We start from the raw sequence: 20,427 nt of genomic DNA, 5'->3' as shown, positions 1-20,427 counted from the left end.
TGCTCTGCAGTTCCCCGTGAGTGTTTTTACGCTGTCTGAAATCTTAAAAATTGGGAGGAGAGGTACCTGGAATACGTTATTGGTTCTGGCAACAACCACACGAATTAAAATTCAGTATAACTTCTGAATGGAAAATGTTTCGTTGTGCAGGCTTTACAAGATTCCCTGGGAAAATTTTTCTATATGCTTCAAGCAAATGATTAGTTCCACATTCCTTCAGTTTTAAGACAATTCTGCCTCTTACTGCTGTGCCAAAGCACTTTCGCCCCATTCACCATGGCAATTATCAGACAGAATTTGCTTGGTTCCTTATCGACTAAATAGAACACAGGCGTACATGCGATGCACCGCAAAGCAACAATGATGCAGCCGTGCCTGTAAGTGCAAATTTAGGCATAAGCGACGTAACATGGGTGCCCATAAAGTAATGCGCAGCATTTTTTTCTTCAACAATTCTTCATTGCACATAATGAGAATTACACACACGAAAGAATGGTGTTTTATCCATGCACCCTATTTTTTCATGTAATCTCCATCCCGTTCTATGGCCTTCCTCCAGCGCGAAACCAGGACATGTATACCCTGTTGGTATCAATCCTTGTCCTGGCGGCGGAGCCAATGTTTCACTTCGTCAATCACCTCATCATCGTCCCCAAAATGTCTTCCGTGAGTAGCACCCTCTAATGGCCCAAACAAGTGGAAGTCCGAGGGTGCTAGGCCAGGGCTGTAGGGTGTATGGGGTAACACTGTCTAACTCTGTTTTGCGATGTGCTCAGCAGTTCTCGGACCCGTGTGGGACCGAGCGTTAACGTATTGCAGCAAAACATCTCCTGGGTTGCAATGGTGCCGAAGTCGCCGGATGCGAGTCTTGAAATTTTTAATGTGTTGACATATGCTTTTGAATTAATGGTACCACCTCTTGGAATCATATTAATGATAATCACAACTTCAGAGGACCAGAACATGGTGATCATGACCCTACCAGCGGAAGCAATTGCTTTGAATTTTTTCTTCTGTGGAGAGTGGGAATGGCACCTTTCCATCGACTATCGATTTTTTCATCACCTGACACAATCTGAGACAAGAAGGCCTCCCCTTCAGCTTCAAAACGTTGCAATAAATCAAGACAAATGTTTTTTTTCTGTGCGATTTGTGATCAAACGTTAGACACCGCGGGACCCATCTTGCACACACTTTTGAATACACAAAAGTGTGGATAATTGCATCCGCAATTCCTTTTGATTGACAGATTGTAAGGAGTGTGTCAGAACTCTCCATTACATAAAACAGTATATCCAACTTAACGCTATTCTAATCATTGTGTAAGCACTCAGATATCGATATTAACAGTCTGAGGACGAAACATGGGAGCGCAATTCTGAGCATTGTTGTGATACGAGGTCTGTCTGTGAGAGTGGAAGAGTAGTGCCGCTCGAGAGCTCGAAGAGAAGACGTGTCACGCTTCCCTCACGCCATTGATGACGGATCGTACCACACTCAAGGCCCGATTTCATTTATATAGCCAGGAGAGGTTCAGATGGCTTAACTACGCTTGAAGATGGGATTCAAGGTAAAATTCGTAAGCATAGCGTAAAAGCAATTGCAGTGTTAGGCTCGTGATTGTTAGTCAGAGTTTGCAAATAATCCCATGTTTTCCTTGTCAGTGAAAGAAGCCTCCTTATCCTCCAAACAATAATAAATATTCTCCACATCTAAATAATATGCTGTGGTTACTAAATGTTAATGTAACTCTGAAATTGAAATAATTTGTTAATGCGGCACTCAGCCGTTATTGACAGATATGTCCTTTGTCATTGTCATAACTGATGCTCGTTCATTATGATTCTGAAGTTTTAAATAGACTCAATTAATGAACTCCCTTCGCAATAGTTATTTATTAGTTAACGGGGCCCAAGCAAACTCCTTTTTATTAAACTCATTCTTAGTAACAATAAGCTTTAGGAGGAGAAGGAGATTAGTGTTTAACGTCCCGTCGACAACGAGATCATTAGAGACGGAGCGCAAGCTCGGGTGAGGAAAGGATGGGGAAGGAAATCGGTCGTGCCCTTTCAAAGGAACCATCCCGGCATTTGCCTGAAGCGATTTAGGGAAATCACGGAAAACCTAAATCAGGATGGCCGGAGACGGGATTGAACCGTCGTCCTCCCGAATGCGAGGCTAGAGTGCTAACCACTGCGCCACCTCGCTCGGTAGTAAGCTTTAGCCGCTGCTGCTGCATGCTGCTGTGAATTTCTCTAAACCAGATCGAAAAAGGCAGTCATCTTACGAGGTGAGTGCAAAACTTAGGGCCAAAACAGAGACACTGATACACCACAACATGTCATGTACTCTAGTCCACTAAATTCCGTTGCACAAGTCAGTTTCTGTATCACTTGTAAATTCTTGTTCAAAAACGCAATCAGATAGCTTATTCAAATGTAGGTTTTAAGTATTTGATGTAACGATCTGTTGAGGGCTTAAAAGAAAGTGAAACTGACACTGAGACAACACGCTCAAAGTGTTATGCAGTTTAGACTCCGTTGACTGATAGCTTAGGCTACTTATCGAGTCGAGTTTCACAGATGAACATAGGCAATATTGGCTGTAGCGACGTTAGATATTTGTCGCATATATGTTACAAGATGCAGCGCTAACTGCCGAGTAGTAATGCCTCTGTCCTCGCGAATCGCAACACCAGCTCGCTGCATGTTAAATGTGACAGGTGTGGATAGTCTCCCCGATCGCTGCAAATCGTGGAGCTCTTTCGAACCGCCGTCTGATGACCTCGCCCTCCGTGCCCAGTTACTAACTCTACTTCTGTTGACAGCAGATGCTCCACAGGCTTTGCAGAAACATTTGTGACTATTCACCACAGTTTCTTTCTCTGCATTGAGAAATTCAATGACTGCACGTTGCTTGTAACGTACATCACCTACAGACACCATTTTGAAACTGTCCTGCAACTATGCTGTCTGTCGGAAGTGACGGAAACTTGACACACTCACTCAGGAGGCTTCAGTTAATACATACGTAACGCTTCGCATTCGTAGCATTGCTTTCGGCCGAGAAAAACACGCTGCGCATTGCTTTCTGGGAAATCCTCGCAGATAAGATTTCACTTAAGATTGAACAGTGCCTGAATTATTTGGTTGAGAGAACGATAAAACAAGTTGAACGGAAATACACGTTACGTGATGTGTAGTGTGCACCACTTTCAGCAAGTGAACAGTCTGAATGAGAAGAGTTCCACATTAACCGAACTCAAAATCACGCGACCGCCGGCAGACTGGGATGTGTCGGAATCAGCCTCAAACAATATTCAAACAGCAGAAAAATTTTTCCGTGTCAGTGAAAAGCAAATTTTGGAATCGAAGCTGTTGTTCCAAGTACTGGAGGAACATGAATGTAAAGCAGCCAAGAACGCCCCTCGTATCATTCCGTCTTGTCACACTGTCACAGACAAAATCGAGGATAAATTTTTGACAAAAAGAGTGTGAGTTCATCTGTGTGAATATACCAGCCAGGCAGACATGGACGCCACTGCAAAATGTGGCAGTAGAAGTATAGGCATGAGAAAAGCAGTAAGGCTATTTTAAGCGACAGTTGCCATGGAAGTAATTTACTTCCTGTATTTTCACGCTAATTATGTTACAAAAATATAAAATGCAAGACGAACACATCAATAAAGAAGTTAATATGTAAACAGAAGTATGCATTTGTGTTTCGACATGGTCTGCACTCTCAAAAATCTCCATGAAGCACATTGAATGGCGACATAGCCTATAATGCTATTACATCTAGAGCGTATACCAATTATGGCAAAGGTAAGTGCGAGGACGTTTTACTCGTATTACGAGAAAAATAAAGAGATGGACTTACGGAAGTCGTCATTTTATTCGCTTTATGCACTGCACAAAAGAATTAAGGGAACATGACTTTGGGCATCTGCCATACTCCATTGAGCAATGCATGAGGAATGGGTATGGTACCAAATTAAACTGTTATCATCTTTCAGAAATTAAGTACACAACAAAACATAAAAACATTCTCAATAGGTTACGTAACAAGAGCAAAAATGTCCGACAAGTGTCGAAAACAAAGTGAAAAAAATTATTCATCCAGTCATTCATTTGGGAGCTTTTCCTGCGCGCTTGAATAACACGTATGCCCTCCGTGACCGTTTATCACTGCCTGAGACCCGCGGGGCACGCTCATTATAAGTCTGCGGAGGTGGTATCCGTTCCCTTTCTTCAATAAGGACCAACGAGAGTTCTTGGAGAGTCTGTGATGGAGTAGGACGATCACCAACACGTCTGTAAAGCATGTCCCACAAACGCACGATGGAGCTTAGACCGGGACTCACCACCAAACATTCCATTACTTCAATGTCCAGGCTTCGCAAAACATCCCTGCTGACGGCCCCCCATAGGCCCTAGCATTACAACGGTTTCAGGGCCACCACCGTATGCACCAGCCACCACATGGTCCAACAGAATCTAATCGACGTACTGCCTGGTGGTAAGGCGACCATGGACAAACAGAAGATCCATATTGCTGTCAACACTGAAGCCTCCCCACATCATCACACAACCTTGGAAATCTCTCGAGTTCAGGGACAACATCAGGCGTTTACCGAACACCACGTGTCTCTGTACACGAATATGGCCATCACCTTGCGTCAGAGGGTATCTAGTTTCGTCTGTGAATAACACGTTTCGCCAGTGACGAAGTTGCCAGGTGACATGGGAACGACGGAACTGAAGGTGAGCTACAAGATGCTGACATGTCTAGCGAGGTACGCATACAGGACGTCTGGATCGTAAGGTCGTTTCTTGTAACCTGTTCGTTACAGACTGATCGGACACAGTGGCTCCAATGCCCCTTTTGAGAGCGTCTCCCAGTGCTCTAGCGCTATGCGTACGACGCCGCAGCGCAGAGATGGTCAGACATCGGTCCTCCCGTGGAGTTGTAATGTGTCGGCGACTGTCCAATTCGCCTCGCATGCTTACCTATGAGTCAACCTTTAAGAACTAATAGACTTCGACAGACTGGTATTGACTGCAATGATCTTCACGTAATCACTAAGCTACACTGGAATCCGGTAGCAGATGTCGAAGCAGAGTAATATTGATGACACATGGAGAGGCATTGGCATCTGCAGCAATGCGCCTGGAAGTCTGCCCTTTTTAGATCAAACACACTCCCTTGCAACTTCCATTGCATGAAGATGTCACACTGCATGGGCTTGGTTGAATACAACGCCCACAAATGACAGCTGCCATCTGTGTATTTCACTAGAAAACATAGGGACCCGGTACTCATTTCCTTCTGAAGGGTCACCTGAAGCTGTAATGCATAATACACACAATAGCTGTCGAATGATTTTAATTGTTGCATACACTGAAAGCGAATATCACAAGCCATGCAATACGACTACATATACCACCTTAACGCCTTTAAAAAAAAAAGAAAAAGAAAAAGAAAAAAGAAAAAAAAAGATTTAACATACCGGACGTTGATAAACATGTTTTGAGCAGTATATTTCCTACAGAAACCATGAAGTTAATCACGCCGTTCAAATCAGAAGTTTCGAAGTGATGTAACGTTGTTGGCAGCGTGGCACACTGCCATATGTTGCATAGAATTGACTCACAGCCCATATTGTTACACACACACACACACACACACACACACACACACACACACATACGTATATACACACATAACCGTACACACTGCTCCAGCTGCTTATCCTCCCACTAAGTCTCCGCAGTTTATTTTGGACAGTAATATAGCGTCGCCGTGTCGACTCCAGTTGTAGATTATAAGATCTCAAGGATACCTAGAGCCGGTAGTACTTTTTCTCAGAATGGTTTCAGCAGCTCTATTGTTCTTGTAATGAGGAAACCGGCTGTAAACGTTCGAAAGAGGGAGAGGAGTGACGTGGGTGCAGGTGGTAGCATTTGTCCCCTCCTGGAACCTGAACAAGGCTCTACAATCTCGTAAGTAGTCTACGGCAAACAGCGGACAAATTGAATATGGCCATTGTCTCGGTAAACTTGTTGCAAAATCACTTGTTGCTTCCATCTCAATGTCTTTAACATTCTATAATTAAAATAAAATATGATGTTCGTGTGGTTTACAGAAATAATTTATCTTCTGCTGTACATGGTTCGGAAAATACAAAATAAATGGAACGGCAACGTCTTTCAAACTTCTGCAATTTATACAGTTCGCAAAGAAACAACTTCCCTCAAAACGTTTCGATTTTAAAAATGACTTCCCTGCGGTAGAGAATCTTGCTTCTGAGAGCGTTTAACCACTTTTCTATAAGCCGTCATTTTGAAATAGGAAACATGAAAATAAATGCACGTTAATTACATTATCATGACGTTGTAGACACATATATCAGACAAGTGACTAAGACACAAAACAACTAAAAATCTCAAGGTACTTACGAAAGGTAATGTTGCTTCTTTTCTCGAATTTGTTTGCATAATTAAACGCTGCGATGCTCTTCTCCATTTTTCGTCACGTAAACTGGAATGTATAGAAAGTAGAATTAAGACTAACAAATAGTGTACATACGTTCCGATAAGTCTATAACTTCGATTTGTGTCCTTACAAGCCATAATACAATTATTCCTACCAGACTCTTATGCCATAATAGCGTCCAGCTGAACGTTCAAAATATCCCGCGACTGTGGGGTTCTCGGTGAGTGTAGCATTTTTGCAGGGTCCTTGAACCTGAAACAGATACTCTTTATTCATTGCAGAGTTACCGTGCATGTCTAAAAGTGGATGCCCGTGATTCTGCGGAACTGCAGACCCCTAGCACAGCTGAGCGCGATGGTAAATATTGTGACTTTAGCAGTTGCTGTCTAATATTGGTTCGTTTGGTTGTCTCGCTGTTCATGGAAAACTGCATCCTTTCCTCGGTGCGAATTTGGTTTCGGTAAGTCCTGCAGTCAAGGTGATGGCAGAACGTTGCGGAAATAATGTCTACAATCTTTTCTTTACCGCTTCCTCATACAGCGCTTAATGAGACACAGAAACAGACCGTTGCAACACCTTTGCGCACGGATCCCGGCCACAGTAATTCACACTATACACGAAACATGGCTACAGTACACCGCCAGAAATCCACCCCTAATGTGCATGAGGGAACCCCTTTCCCTCATCCCCCCTGCTCACATTACACATATTAATCATAGCCGTATTTCATTATATGTTTACGTGAGAGGGGAAAATGTGTCATTTATTGGTCGAACAGACGTCCTCTTCATGAGTCGAGGTTTGGTTTATGAGATGGAACACAACATGCAGTCATAGAGTTAAGAATTATGCAGTCCAGTGGGCACGGCTGCACAATAAAGTATCGAAATGAGTTGTATAGCGTCGTTTCTACCAGAACGCCGAAGATGGGTCACACACATCCATAAAACCCACAAAAAGTAGCTTCCGAAACGTATTGCGTTCAACTTAAATCATGCCCGTCGGCATGACAGAAGTAGATGACGTAAATAATGCGATAAATCTATTTACATGATAATACGTGAAGTTTTGTGAACAAGCAGGATAATACATGGTATCAAAGTATTCCAATCTGAAGAGTACTAACCTTTGACAGTTTGTTTTTTTTTTTTGTTTTTGGTCAAGCCAACCCTTTTGGTATATTAATAAAATGTCTTTAATGTTTTCTTGTTTATCTCCCTATTCGTTGCATACGCTAGATTTAGTAACATTAATATATCATTTCATTTCAGTAAATCAAAACGAAAGCATCCATATTTATGTGAACAGTGTAAAAAGATCTTCCCTGAGTGGGCTAATGAAATATTCTCGCCTTTTAGGTGTCAGAACGATATAAGTTTCAAGATATATAACCATCTCATAACTACAAATTCTTGGAGACGCATCAAAATTTGTGTATATACTATCAAATTTTATTCTTGGCGAATTACACATACTAAAAGTGATACGATCAGTTATTTAAAAATGACGATACTGGATAAATTTCTGTGGACGCCCGGGCATTCCTATGTGTTTTTTATGCTTTCGCATTGCGGTAAAGTTCTGTGAATCTACACATGGTGTGGACGCGAATAGATTTCAGTACCTTTTAACATCCGTGTATTATCGACAGAATTCTGTTTACATTAAGGGAATTGAAGTTTAACTAGTTCAATGCAGTCAACTGTGTGAACCTATGTAACTGGCTCTCCGTTTCCTGTGTAAATAGCTTTTTCCCTCTTGTTCGCTAAACATTATAACTAGTAGCTGCACATTGTTTACCGAACACCTGTAATAAACTTAACGTTTGCTGCTGTAACGAAATGTCCTCAGCCAGAAAACTATCTAACGGAATAGATTTCATCAAATACCACCTTGTGTCAAGTTCATTTGTTATTACGCAACGGTTACTGCTGCCGACCTATGTGAGGTCCAGTCCGTCTAATAAAGAGGGGAATTATTGTGAAACGTACACAGTCATGTCTGCTCCTTTCCTAAATAAATTTATAGCTGCGTTGAAGCATTTCCTCGAGAACGTACTTGGTCGGGAAAACTTCAGATCGCAGAAGAGTAAATGAAATGAAGACATTACTTTACGTGCACCGATGTGGAAAGAGAACAACGAATTCAGCGTCATCAATTTGCTGGTATTATGGGTATAGTTACACCTACACATACGTTATATATTAGTGCGTTTCATAGTCTTTGCATCAAAGGTGAAAAGGTGGCTGCGTATGGCATGACTATGATGCAGTCGTCCGCCCCACGTGAAAACGGGTACGCCGCGCTTCTACAATACCTCTCTGTACTTCGAGACACTCATTCCTAAGGTTTTCTTGTTGAGTATGGCCCTATCAATTTTATGAAGATGCAGTACACTTGGTTGGTATACCCTGCTGGTTTGATGAAATCTGGTCTTCCCAGGAATGGTGAATTCTATAAATAGACTCCTAGCATATTTGGGAAAAGTTATTTTTGGCCATCTGAGTACAACGTTGATTCGCATCAGCTTTATTTCTTGTGGCCTTCCTCCTTGTCCAGATTCTTTCATTCTCATACTTTGCAACCTTCTGTATGATGATTTTGTTCTGGGACAAGCTCTGTTCTCGAACCCTGCGAAAGCCTGAATTTTTATTTAAAAATCACGCTGTTGTATTTCGCAGGTTTTGTATCCCCAGTTTTTCTACACCCTTTGTACCTCTTGGTCCAGCGTATTTTGGTTCTCTTGTTTACGAGAAACTGTATTTTTTGCTGTTCTAAGGATGTATCCGAAAGCACCACCCTTCTCTTTCTGATGGTATTCGGGATTCTACCTTGATATACAGTTCTTGGTTCGCTCATCTTCTAAACTGACCATCTTCTGTTCTCTGAGGCCCATAGTCCTCCTGAGAACCTTCCATTCCACCCATAGCGGTCAGGATCCAGACCCCCTACAGTTGTCAGGATTGAACAGAGCAAGGTGCAGTGGGGAGGATGTTTCCACGCTCAAGAGTGTCAAGGAAACATTATTCACAACAAAACTTTTAATAATCAGAAGTCCTGGATTGTCTTCCGCAGTCGCTAGCAACTCCGTCACGGAACCAGTGAGCAGAAGCGAGTCCGCCTGCCCGGCAGTTCAGCTGTATCACGGAAGGCTTATGTGGCGGCTGTTGCGACACAGCTCGGTCGGTGGCTCATAGGCATCGGCAACCATGACCCTGACTGAACACTAGTAGCCTCTGCTGGCCGATCTCCGAAGCATTCTCATTGAGGACGTACGCCCTGGGAACTCGCCTTCCAGCCCAGGCTGAAGTACTCGTTCCTGCATCTCTAGCACATCTAGCGGCTTCTGGGGCAGTAAAACATAGGCTGTGTCGACTTGAGTGTGAGTGACTGTAGCTTGTAGACGAAATGTCGTACCTGCAGTGTTAAAAGCTGTACCTTTCATAAGTATTTCGCTGTTCCGTACTCCATTCTAATGACGCCCGTTTGTTTTCCATGTTGCCAACAATTTACAATTACTATTTCCGGCAAAGAAAACTGAATAGACCCACAGTGTGCACACTCTCTGGGAGGACGCGGCGATGACCACTTCCCTCTGACGTACTTCACATGTCAGTACGTCAGTCTGTATGATCCTACCCGGACAAATGGAAATGCTTCCCCTCTGACATCCCCATAAGTCTTTCAACAACATCAAAGCGTAGCTCTCCCATTGCTCTGGTACTATTACTATTACCTGTATCCACTTCCCTGCAGTTTCTCACTTCACAGGGTAGGGGTATACGGTAAAGCACTGAGACCTCGCCTTCAAACCAAATATTGTGGCAACTTCCCATGCATTGAGCTATCCGCTCTTGGCTCTCTAAAGCTTTCGTGTTTGTCCATTTCACCTGTTTCCAAACGTCTCCCAAACTTTTCGCGATTTGTTCCCCGTTTCAGCTCCAGTTTCTGGTTTGGCTCTACTATTTCGAAAGTAAATGGATTTTTCTCCGTGTATCACCTCGTATGATGAGAGACCAGTAGCGTGTAAATTTTGAAAATGTATGCTCACAGAACTAAGATTGTCGTGATTACTATTAACATAATACCTCATCATGTTCGAAATCATGTGATGAAATCATTCTGTTCTCCCATTGGCGTGAGGGTGGAAAATGCTTGTCCACAACCTGCGATTGTGGAACAGTCTGGACAGTTATTGGAGTATCCAGAACGCCGAATATAAGAACTAATTATTCACTGTTGCTTGGGCAATTGTATTCGCTTGTTGGTCGGGGACGGTAATCATCGCGAAGCATCGTGATACGTACTACGGTCAATATGTACCGTATAATATATGTGATAATAAACCGCCACCTCGTAGAAGCCATCCTCCCTGATTTTCGAGGAAGAAATATGCTACACAGTAAATGAGAGAAGAGAAATTAAGAGAAATTGGCTTGTACTTACATGTAAGAAGTAGGTATGTACTGTAAACATTTGTTCTGACATATAATAGCACACATTGGGACCTAACACACCGCTACCATATTCATTATATTTCCACCGTGCATGCGGGATATGCAACGCTTTGATAATTGACTCTCACGATATGGAGTGCCATGAAGTACGAATCCAGTGGCGTGGAAGGGTTACTAATGGCTTCTTAATCTTACCAGAGGGTGTAAGGGCATGGTCATCTTCAGGGGTCAATTTGAATACATTTTTCAGAGGTTGTCCTTGAACGGCTTGTTTATGGCCCGTAATTTTCAAGTCTTTTCTCCGGATATTATGGCTAGGTCTGTCTTCTGTGCACTAAGTTTATCATTTACTTGAGCAGTTAGACGTCCCTTAAAAGCATCCAAAACTAGGATATCTCTCTTAGCAAGCAGTGCCTCAGGTCTGAAATTCGAAACAGTAAACAGCCAGTCAAGTTTGCATTGTTGCATTACAAAATGCCTTGCCACCATTTTCGGTTACAGACGCTAGTTGTACCGTAGCAAATTAGCACAAATGTTTTACAGCACAGGTATATAAAAGGAAAAGGCAGCAGTTATAACATGCAACGTAATTCCTCGAGGGTGAAATTTGAGTAAAAAGTGTGGCTTATTTTCAGGCCAATACAGTATCTACTTCATTTTAGCATTCTATTAAAAGGGTCTAAAATGTTTACACATCGCATTTTAAACAGTTAAGATGCTTCTGGTACCCTTCCCTAAGGAATCGATCGATGGCTGAGATCTGTCCATCGCACACATGGTCCACAGTTCCTGTAATATTGCTCATTTCTTTTCCTGGTTCTCCACCAAACTTTTGGGCAACCTATCAAGGAGTTGATTTCTGTCCACCATGACCTGAAAACAGATGGTCAAGTGCTTGTTTCAAAACTTTGCCACAAAATGCTGTGGACACCACAACTCTTAGTCCGCACTTCATCGTTCTGTACAATAAGGCATTATGCAGGATGAATTGCAGTCGCGACTTGAATATCTGACAGTCTACGTCAGCTGCCTGAGTTTCTTGCCACTCAGCAGTGTTTCTGCCCAATTCTTGCAGAATTGCAATTTTCCTACTCAAACAATCTGCATTTTTATACCTCTTTCCCACCTTGTCCACTGCTTCATTATCAGATTTGTTCAGTCGTAGAGCCCACCTCGTTAGTCTGCTGGAGGACCCGTTAACCCTATAATCTCTGTCACTACTGTAAACTTTTGGCCATATAAATAACATCGAAAGCCAGAGGTAATACATATAAAATTGCCAACATTTCCTTCTCCGCTGTGAAAAACTTTTGCTTCAGTTCGTTCAGTTGTCGAGATGAGCACGTTACAGGATGGCTAAGGACACAACTGACTGCTGTGTACCTTTTCGAAGATTGAAAAAACTTGACCTGAGGTGAGAGACTGTTTCAAAGTATCAAGCACTATTTTGCACTTGGTACACTATTCAGTTTTGTTCCTTGCTGTAACAAACAATTAAATGTTTCGACACTTTCAGCAAGGTTCTTCACAAGTTTACAATAATAATTACAGAGCCCCAAACAAGATAGCAATTCTTTAACTGTTTGCTTTAGCTAGAACTGTTGAAATTGATCATGGATCTGTTCTCATTCCTTTCTGACTAGTTAGGTGCATGAGATGATTTACTTCCATTGCTTCAAAATGACATTTACCACTGTCGAGCATTAGTCGTGCTGTCATTTTTGTCTTTTAAATACTTCTTCTCATCTTTGAACATACTTTTACATGTGTTTTGAAAAGACAATGATATCATCAGGATACACCATACGGTGCCTCGCCTTCAGTCCTCTAAGTACCCCAGTCAATAAACGCTGAACAGTGGCAGGTGCATTCTGGAGTCCAAATGCCACGGTACTGAATATGGCCCTAGAGAATCGTTAAAGCTGTCCTTGGCTGATCTTCAAGTGCTACCTCTAGCTGATATCAACCACTCTTTAAATGCATGGTGGAGGAACATTTAGACTGACACATATTTACACTTACTCAAGCTGTCCACAGTAATGGTTGGCTATGGGATATGCATCAGTGCCGATTCATGCATTTAAAGGTATCGGCAGTAACAGCAAGATCTGTATTTACAATTGCCATCTGCTAACTTCTTTGGAATCAAGGTGACAGGTGCTCGCCCCAGACTATCACTATATTCAATAATACTATCATCTAACTCTTTTTAGATAGCTTCTTCCTTTATCAGTAGCATGCTTTTCAGAATTCTCTATGGTTTATTATAAACTGGTGCATTATTTCCTGTTTGTGTCTCAAGACTCGCATTGCTCATAATGGACCACTCCAATTAAATAAATCAGCAGAGTGCAGTAACGAGGTTTGCATCACTTTCTTATCGTCCCCTATAAATGTTTCTTTTTTCACGTAATGCAGGTGCACTGACGGTTTGTTTGCAGCACAGGTCCTCACTTGACCTATCTATGCCGTCTTCCCCTAAAACATCCAAATTAGCAATCAACAGACACTTTGACAGACTCACTTCGTCCAAGCCAAAGTTATCGAGACTGTCAAGAGCCATAAAATCTCCACCCCTGTCACTAATGTGTACTATAATTCTGCTTACAATACAGTGTGACTTATCTGATTCCTCGTTAGTTTCCAATGACTCTATAACATATAATAACACCTTGTGTAAGTCCATACTTTGCTAACTCAGATCAACTTCCCTGCACCTTGTGGAATTGTATCACGTGAAGTGGTCTTTAGTGTTTATGTCCGCCGTTTATTTGTTGCCACCTTCATGACTGGTGAACCTTGAAACATCGTAACACTTGCAGCTGTTGTCCCTAGAGTAAACAATGCCGCCCACCTCCCAAGTTCAATCTTATGCTGCTAAAGGTCATATTTTGCATGATGTTCAACAAAGAAGTCGAGCCCGTGGATCGCACAGTACCCTTCCCTGACAAGCAGCGACACTTCCAAGTTGTACTGAAAACGTTTAGTTCTCTCTTTAAAACTGAAAAAATTTGTCCTAAGTGACTTGACATCCTTATCACCCACTCTGCGCAGCCTATACTGTGGAGACCTGAAACTCTTGCTGTCCAAGAGCTTCAGACCGCCGACCGACACATGAGTCTCTGTGTCCCAAAAAAAAAATGTATGTTCCTTCCCATCCACTCTGCCTATCGAACAGCATTTCGTCTCTGTATATTTTTTGCAAACTCGTCTTCTACCGTTAATGCTGTAACGTGGATGAGGCACCACCAGTCCCGTTTAATAATCAGTTATGGACTGGTGCTTAGTTTCTGTATCGTAAGTGAAAAATCCGTTTTCTTCACATGCTATCACTCTTTCCAAGAAATTAGGATCATTTCCAATGGTATTAAAAGTGTCAGTAGAACCATTTTCACAAGCTTCTTTTTGTTCGATGAATTTTTGGCTCTAGTTCCGTACACATTTTCCACATCTTAAATTGGTCAGGTAAAATTTAGCTTACGCATTCCTTGCCAGTTCCTACAGCTCCAGCAATCGGCAGAATACTCTACCAATGGTCAGATCGAATCAGATTTCTGCTTTTTCAATATTTTAATCCGTTTTGATGTTGGTGGGCAACACGGGAGTGAGTTATCTTCAACGTCTTCTCAGCCATCTTAGAAACGCTTGGACCACCCGAAAACTTGCGTACGTGGTAGTCTTCGCCAAACACTTCTTTTAGTAAAAGATAGATTTCAGTAGCAGCTTTTCTCCATTTCATATGAAACTTCACCACAGTTTGTTGCTCTGTTATTACAGTTGATCTTTTTATGGCAAAAAAATATAACGGGATTTACATAAACGATGGCCACGCCACGCTGATTTGCGTACAGACACCAGAGACGCCGCTCTCATCTTTAACATATGCGCACTTACTATGTGACAACATGAACCATGTTACTTTGTAGCCACATCTCGCATGCGCAACTATTGCTAGAATTATTTGTGGCGCACTAAACTATTTCTTGTAATATTTATGACATGGAATTTTGCAAATTTCATATCAATGGAACACCATTATAAATTTTAATACAAAGAATGAATTCTGAATTTCAGTCGTTTCATCATGAGATATAATGAACACCCGAATGTATAACGACTTTTACCACAAGGATAAAAGCTCTTCTTTTGGTTTTGCTCTGGTTTTCTATAAAATTCATCCGCACACAGGAATATAAAAATGTATAATCCAAGGAATTAAAAAATTTTCAACTTTGGTAGTAGCAGTGGAAGTATTAGTAGCAGTTGTAGCAGTAGGGTAAGGAAGACTGTAGTGGCCAGGGCTAGTAGAGTTGCCATTTCTTTTTCTTGTCTTGAAGATTGATACAGAATAGTGGCGAACATTTAATACTATTCGAAGAGACTTCTTTGGTTTCGTCAGCGAGTTTCGTGGTGATAGTTGTAAGCGCTCCTCTGCAGTGAGGTATTTTACATTTTCTATACGTCTGATTTAAGGCAAGTGACAAACTCATTTGTATTTATTAAAAAATATATATTGTGATAACTCATTGCTACAAATCTGGTAAAATGTATTTTAGCTTCCAAAGCCACGTGTTTATGAATGGTCTAAGTTATGTCATTTCGTACTCAGACAAAATTTAGCGCAATGGTCTCTTGTCTGGCATAATGGCCAGTCACCTGACAGTACAAAGTGGCCAAGTGGTCACTCTACCCGAACACATATTTTAAAGTATTTACTTTGTTTCAAGCCGACGGAATTGATAATGAGATAGAAGTATTTCAATAAATAAATATGCTATATGATATATATGTATATGCTATATGTATTAACAGATTGGTGAAAAGCTGTTTCCCTTATTACAGATTTATTATTTAAGAAAATCATTATAGCAATCATGTGATTCCCAAGTTATGCAACAGGCACTGGGTGTTGTGAAAAAGAGCAGACAAACTATTCACTTTCTCATGAAACAAGTTAAGCGTTCTTTTAAAAAAACCGTTGACGCTACTGATGACTGGAAGATTCTTAGAAATGTCGGATGTGTATTCAAACAAAAGTAAGAGAAAGAACACTTAACGGCGTTTTTGACGTTGAACACAGATGAGGACATTAAGGGAAGTCTGAAATTTGAGTTAGCTGACCAGAATAGTCTACCCACCCATTCAACAAAAAAAAAAGAAAAATGAAAGGCAAGGCTTTGGTGAGACAGCTTAGAAAGAGACATCCAAACATAAGCCTTAGAAAATGAGATTATACTTCTACATCTACATCTACATTTATACTCCATAAGCCACCCAACGGTGTGTGGCGGAGGGCACTTTACGTGTCACTGTCATTACCTCCCTTTCCTGTTGCACTCGCGTATGGTTCGCGGGAAGAACGACTGCCGGAAAGCCTCCATGCGCTCTCGAGTCCCTCTAATTTTACACTCGTGATCTCCTCAGGAGGTATAAGTAGGGGGACGCAATAGATTCGATACCTCATTCAGAAACGCACCCTCTCGAAACCCGGACAGCAAGCTACATCGCGATGCAGAGCATCTCTCTTGCAGAGTCTGCCACTTGAGTTTGCTAAACATCTCCGTAACGCTATCACGCTTACCAAATAACCCTGTGACGAAACGCGCCGCTCTTCTTTGGATCTTCTCTATCTCCTCTGTCAACCCGACCTGGTACGGATCCCACACTGATGAGAAATACTCACGTATAGGTCGAACGAGTGTTTTGTAAGCCACCTCCTTTGTTGATGGACTACATTTTCTAAGGACTCTCCCAATGAATCTCAACCTGGTACCTGCCTTACCAACTATTAATTTTATATGATCATTCCACTTCAAATCGTTCCGTACGCATACTCCCAGATATTTTACAGAATTAACAGCTACCAGTTTTTGTTCAGTTATCATATAATCATGAAATAAAGGATCCTTCTTTCTATGTATTCGCAGTACATTACATTTGTCTATGTTGAGGGTCAGTTGCCACTCCCTGCATCAAGTGCCTATCCACTGCAGATCTTCCTGCATTTCGCTGCAATTTTCTAATGCTGCAACTTCTCTGTATACTACAGCATCATCCGCGAAAAGCCGCATGGAACTTCCGACACTATCTACTAGGTCATTTATATACACTGTGGAAAGCAATGGTCCCGTAACACTCCCCTGTGGCACGCCAGAGCTTACTTTAATGTCTGTAGAGGTCTCTCCAGTGAGAACAACATGCTGTGTTCTGTTTGCTAAAAACTCTTCAATCCAGCCACACAGCTGGTCTGATATTCTGTAGGCTCTTACGTTGTTTATCAGGCGACAGTCCGGAACTGTGTCGAACGCCTTCCGGAAGTCAAGGAAAATGGCATCTACATGGGACCCTGTATCTAATATTTTCTGGGTCTAGTGAACAAATAATGCGAGTTGGGTCTCACACGATCGCTGTTTTCGGAATCCATGTTGATTCCTACAGAGTAGATTCTGGGTTTCCAGAAATGACATGATACGCGAGAAAAAGACATGTTCTAAAATTCTACAACAGATCGATGTCAGAGATATAGGCCTATAGTTTTGCGCATCTGCTCTGCGACCCTTCTTGAAAACTGGAACTACCTGTGCTCTTTTCCAATCACTTGGAACGTTCCGTTTCTCTAGAGACTTGCGGTACACAGCTGTTAGAAGGGAGGCAAGTTCTTTCACGTACTCTGTGTAGAATCGAATTGGTATCCCGTCAGGTCCAGTGGACTTTCCTCTGTTGAGTGATTTCAGTTGCTTTTCTATTCCTTGGACACTTATTTCGATGTCACCCATTTTTTCGTTCGTGCGAGGATTTAGAGAAGGAACTGCAGTGCGGTCTTCCTCTGTGAAACAGCTTTGGAAGAAGGTGTTTAGTATTTCAACTTTATGCGTGTCATCCTCTGTTTCAATGCCATTATCTTCCCAGAGTGTCTGGATATGCTGTTTCGATCCACTTACTGATTTAACGTAAGACCAGAACTTCCTAGGATTTTCTGTCAAGTCGGTACATAGAATTTTACTTTCGAATTCACTGAATGCTTCACGCGTAGCCCTCCTTACGCTAACTTTGACATCGTTTAGCTTCTGTTTGTCTGAGAGGTTTTGGCTGCGTTTAAATTTGCAGTGAAGCTCTCTTTGCTTTCGCGGTACATTCCTAACTTTGTTGTTGAACCACGGTGGGTTTTTCCCGTCCCTCACAGTTTTACTCGGCACGCACCTGTCTAAAACGCATTTTACGATTGCCTTGAACTTTTTCCATAAACACTCAACATTGTCAGTGTCGGAACAGAAATTTTCGTTTTGATCTGTTAGGTAGTCTAAAATCTGCCTCCTGTTACTCTTGCTAAACAGATAAACCTTCCTCCCTTTTTTTATATTCCTATTTACTTCCATATTCAGGGATGCTGCAACGGCCTTATGATCACTGATTCCCTGTTCTGTGCTTACAGAGTCGAAAAGTTCGGGTCTGTTTGTTATCAGTAAGTCCAAGATGTTCTCTGTTTAATTGATCGAGGTAATTTTCGGATAGTGCACTCAGTATAATGTCACTCGATGCTCTGTCCCTACCACCCGTCCTAAACATCGAGTGCCCCAGTCTGTGTCTGGTAAATTGAAATCTCCACCTACTTCACTCGAGTCTAATTTCTTTTCTTTTGTCGGTCTCCGGCTACTTTTCCCTACCTACAGGGCAAAGTGACCAATTTGCAAACTTTCCCTTATGGTCACTTTTTTACTACAAAATTAGGTTGGCTCAAATGGCTTGAGCACTATGGGACTTAACTTCTGAGGTCATCAGTCCCCTAGAACTTAGAACTACTTAAACCTAACTAACCTAAGGACATCACACACATCCATGCTCGAGGCAGGATTCGAACCTGCGACCGTAGCGGTCGCGCGGTTCCAGAGTGTAACGCCTAGAACCGCTCGGCCACACCGGCCGGCTACAAAATTAGGATTTTAATAATAATACAGTTGTTTTATAGTAACAGAAAATATACTATTAATAGATATATTTCATATTCTTATCTATGATATGATATTATAGAAAACATTATTCTTAGTGTGGCCAAATTACCCAGCTTTCCATCACTAATAATGTTACCGTAGAGTGTAGACGAAACATATGTACTACAGAAACAGATTCAATTACGCTAACAGACGAAAACTTGAACACAAAAACACAGTTCTCTCTCGACTGTACACTGATGAAAACATTATAAGTTGGCGCTACTCTTTTTACGAAAATATCGTGTCTGTAAAACTATCTGGAAAACCATAAACAGTATCTTGTTGCTGTTACAGAAAGCAAATTATGGAAATTTGTTTCGCAGAAATAAAAATAAAATTCGGAAGCTGATAGTCTAAAGCTGCAAGAAGAACGGAACTAAAATGGTAGCAGCAGTATTTACCAGTTAAAGATTTTTTATCTCATTGGGTGGCTTTGTAATCGGTTCGCCGTGTACGAGTCGAAGTAATTCAACAGTCGCAGTTAGGCGCGCTTGCACACGCATTTTAATGGCTGCTGACGTTCATTTGTTCGATAGCTTCTTGCCCAAATTGGGCTGTTTGTCCGATCAAAATCACTTGATAGTTGACGTCTGTCACTTTCTTCTACACTATCGCTATACCGGCTGCTGGCTCGAAACACGGCGGCTCACTTCACAAATGCTGTTAATATGTAACGCAGAGCAACGTTGGAAGTGGCCGCCACGAGGTTTGTCGGAAATGCGAGATTGTCTATCGGGAGCTGATTTTAAGTGACCAATGGCTGAACTGTGGCAGACGACTCGTTTTGTAGCCATGAATTTATAATCATGGCCTATGCTAATCACAACCCCGTGATGTGCAAAGAATGCAAGAAAACGGCAGTCAACCGTCTACGACAGAACTAAAATCACAGTTACTTTTCTCACGGCGATTAAAGCTAACCTTTACGAGCAAATTCAAGACATAAAAAATACGTTTCAGGGCTGAAAGAAACTTCTAATTTCTCGTCAGTCACATCGCTTCTTATCTATGCATCAAATCATGTTCGTGTGGATTGGTCGGCTCTCTTAAAACACATAAAGCACATGCAAATATCACTTTTTATGTGAGGTAAAATAAACGCAGAGGCTAATCAATAATATGCTACTCAAATGAAACAGCCGGCCCACGGGGCATATAAAAAACAATTACAGTTTCAGATTACTTCCTTACTCCACCTGACAACAACTGTTCATATCACATTTCCCTAGTTTATTTCGATACGTCATTTCATTGCTATTTTTTAACTTTCGTGTTGTTTGCATTTCAACAGTGGATAATCACATATTAGAATGGGTGTTTCCTGTCATACTGGAAGCATCTAGTAACGGAACATTTGAAATAAATTATTTAAAACAAGTGAGTAACCTTCTGGCAGCAGCAGACAAAACTTCAAATGTAAGTTTGCTTATCCGATTTTGTTCGGTGAGGCTCAGAAGCGGCTTCTGTCACTTAACACTCCAGGA

Source organism: Schistocerca piceifrons, chromosome 2, assembly GCF_021461385.2.
Source record: "Schistocerca piceifrons isolate TAMUIC-IGC-003096 chromosome 2, iqSchPice1.1, whole genome shotgun sequence".
In the NCBI taxonomy this organism is placed as follows: Eukaryota; Metazoa; Arthropoda; class Insecta; order Orthoptera; family Acrididae; genus Schistocerca; species Schistocerca piceifrons.
The sequence above is the reverse complement of the archived record's forward strand: the minus strand, read 5'-3'. Positions refer to the sequence as shown.